The following is a 3,364-nucleotide window of genomic DNA, read 5'->3' as shown; positions in this document are numbered from 1 at the left end:
GCCCGCCCGCCTAATATCCCCACGCCGCCTCGCCACCTCCTACCCCGCACCTCCACGCCGTCGCCGTGCCATCTCCCAAAATTCCGGCCACCTCCTACCCCTGCTGCAGTCGGCGCCACCCCGTCAACCTTCCATCGGTGCTCTTTTCTCGCTCCCCGGAGAACCTCTTTACCGCTGCCCCACCATCTCCCCCCCTCGTATCTGGCACATCAGGTCCGGCACCACCACCGCATCATCGGATCCGGTGCCGTTCTGCGTGCCATTCGCCTTGTTGGCGGAGTGATGGCGGCGGTGACCTGCGTTGATTGGGGATTAGGCCGTGCAGCTTCGGCGAACAAGGCTCCTCGCGCGCGGATGACGACGGTGCAGTGGCCCTGCAGTTTGCTTTGCAGGGGCTCCATTGATGCGGCCATGGAGTTCGGCTCACAGGTGCGTGAACATATCTTGCCCCCCTTCCGCAGTTCACCCTTCCCGCACGAGGCTCATGTTGTAGTCCATTGGGACAGGGCTCATGATGCAGACGTGCAGTCCATCGGATGCTCAGTGACATTGCTAATGGGTTTCAGATTTTGTTTTTGTGCAGTTTTGTCGGTGACACTGGAGCCTTGTAGTCCACTGACTCCGGGGTGAGTAGTGTAGAGGACACGGGTGTGCAGCTCCCCGTCCCTGTAGTTGTCCACTGAACATGTAGAAGCCCATCTTGCTGCAGTGTATGTGAGCATATGGCCTGCAAGTGCTGCTCTTCATTCCAGATTGCAAAACATTGAGGTGTGGTTCGATGGCCATCGACGTTGGTGCGGACGTGCATTTTTGGCGCAACTCGTTTTCTTTCCTATCATATTTTCCTACACTTCAGAGCTTTTGCAAAAAATGATTGGTGTAGGTGCTCAAACAGTGCAGCTCAAGCCTCGCGGCTGTGTTGTTGACTGTGTGACTGTGGCCACCTTCTACTATGGCACGTACCTCCCAACTTGGCCCAGCCTCCAATGCCTCCTTCCTGACCATTCGCAAGGTGAAGCCGCCTCCTATTTTGCAGGGGTGTGTGCGTGCAGTACGGCAGCCGCAATGGTGCAGTCCGGCGGGGTAGCGTGTGCAGTGCTCATCTGATGCGATTCGGTTTTTGTATTGTGTTTAGTTTTACAGTGTGGTGCAACTCACTCTTTTTGTTTTGCAGCTCACTCTTGTTTTGTTTTGCAGCTCACTCTTTTTTTCTTCTGAAAATCATTTGCAGTGCACTCAGAGAAGAGAACATCGATAAGAGAACATCTATGTTCATTTTAAGTTTGATTTGTTGTTTATGGGAAACACATAGAGAAAAGGGTAGTAAGAATGGATGGTCATTTTGTATAAGAAAGTCTTTCCCTAGTGGAGTTTTGTTGGGTACTGCATCGTTGATTCTGTTGTGTACTAGATGGTTGTGTGGTTGTGTAAAAAATAATGGATGGATATGTATGTTTTTGAAGCTCACTTTGTCCTCTCATGCAGTGCACTATAAAACTCCTTTGTGGTTCACTTAGCAATCCGAAAAGAAAAACACCTCAAAAAGCAGCTCACTTCTCGCTACGTGTGGTTCACTTGCTCAGTCCTTGCGGTCCACTCGCCTGGTCTACGCACGTAAAAAAATTGTGTTTGGAAAAAAATTATGCAGTTCACTTTCGGTAGTGTCGCGGCCCGTTTACGGTAGTCTCGAGATTCACTTTTCATAGGATTGTGGTTCACCAACGCTTACATAAAGTGTACTCCACCTCGTTTAGGAAAATTTACGTCCCACAAAAAAGAAATCATGCAGTGCACTTGTCCGTCTGATGAAGTGCGGTATTTCGTCTGAAGCAGTGTGTTCTTCTTTCCCCGTCCGAGAAAAAATACGTCTAAACAAAAAGAAACCATGCAGTGCACTTGCCCATCTGATGCAGTGCAGTATTTTGTCTGAAGCAATGCGTTCTTCTGTCCGATGCAGTAAATACGACGATTTTGGTCTCGCGAAGAAGAGTGTCCGCTTTTCGGTAAAATCAAAACTGCTCTTAAACCGTAAGGAATTAGAGAGAGTGTTCTACATGAAAAATTTGCGTCTCGTTGATATCTTTCCAACGGCGTATGACTTGAGTTATTCTGACCAGCCATTTGTAAAAATTTCACGAAAAAACAGCCGCTGCCTCTTGAAGTCAGCCGCACGATTTTCAAAATTAACTAAAAACCGTAAGGAATCTCGAAACCATTTCAACATATGAAAGTTGCGCCTTGTCTGCACCTTTCCAATGGGGTATCATACGTCTCGTTCCGACAAACGGTTAGAAAACTGGAGCAAAAACAGTACCGAAAATTTCAAAAAATTGAAAAACAAGTTCCACGATTTAGTAAATTTGAAACTGGTCTTAAACCGTAACGAATTAGAGAACAATTTATATATGAAAAAGATGCGCCTCGGTGATATCTATCCAATGGCGTATCGTTTGCTTCATTCCGACAAGCAGTTTAGAATAAATCGCCAAAAAACGCTCGCAGCCACTCGTCATGGGACACGCCAATTTCAAAACTGCTCTTAAACCGTGTGGAATCTCGAAAAGTGTTCAACATGTCGAAGTTGCGCCTAATCCATATCCTTTCAACGGTATATTACACGCCTCATTCCAATAAACGGTTAAAAAATTAGAGCGAAAACAGTACCAAAAAATAACACGTGCAGTTTTTTTCGACGAGAAGTTCACTCGTGTGAGTACTGCAGCACACTTCATTCAAAGAATGACGTGCACTTGCGTTCAGCGTGCAGTGCGGAAGTGGTGTGCAGAATAGTTATTCTGCTAATATTAGAAGAATAGACATATATATATATATATATATATATATATATACCTCACCGGACTTTGCAACAGTTAAGGCTCCAACACCGGCGAAGCCGTCATATCACTACAAAAAAAGACAGATCCGTGACATTTTGGGCCGAACGAAAAAAAATTCTGTCATGCTTATGACACTTATATGACGATAATTGTGACAAAACCCGGTATCATCATAGATGTGGTGGGCTCCTACTTTTATGACAAAAACTCATGACAGCTGTATGACATTCTCCGGGCCGTCCATGAAGGAAAAAACCGTGGTAGAAGTGAGTGCGAGGAAAATATCAGGGAGTTCCCGGTTACGGTGGGTGGTCGGGGGCCGAGCGATGCATGTTTCTCTCGTACACGTACGCGTGTGGGTGGGAGGCTTTGGTCTCGAACTGAACCCGAGCGAGGCGTTCGCCTACTACACCCGAGCGATTGCACTGTAGGCTACGTGTTACTGAACCCGAGCGATCGATCGATCCTTGGCTATTAACTGAACCCGATCGAGCGATTCTTCGCTATTACTACTAACTGAAGCCGAT

The 3,364-nt window shown here is 47.0% G+C and overlaps 1 long non-coding RNA gene across 1 annotated transcript; it reads left to right on the top strand.

Moving 5' to 3' along the window:
• Window positions 1-137: 137 nt before the first annotated feature.
• LOC123040815 (uncharacterized) lies at window positions 138-1,462 on the top strand. The gene is made up of 2 exons (XR_006418278.1): window positions 138-429; window positions 584-1,462. It is a non-coding gene; the product is annotated as an uncharacterized lncRNA (long non-coding RNA).
• The last annotated feature ends 1,902 nt before the right edge of the window (window positions 1,463-3,364 follow it).

This window comes from Triticum aestivum, chromosome 2B (genome assembly GCF_018294505.1).
Source record: "Triticum aestivum cultivar Chinese Spring chromosome 2B, IWGSC CS RefSeq v2.1, whole genome shotgun sequence".
Taxonomy (NCBI): domain Eukaryota; kingdom Viridiplantae; phylum Streptophyta; class Magnoliopsida; order Poales; family Poaceae; genus Triticum; species Triticum aestivum.
Note: the sequence above shows the minus strand (reverse complement) of the source record. Positions and strands in the feature narration are given on the sequence as shown.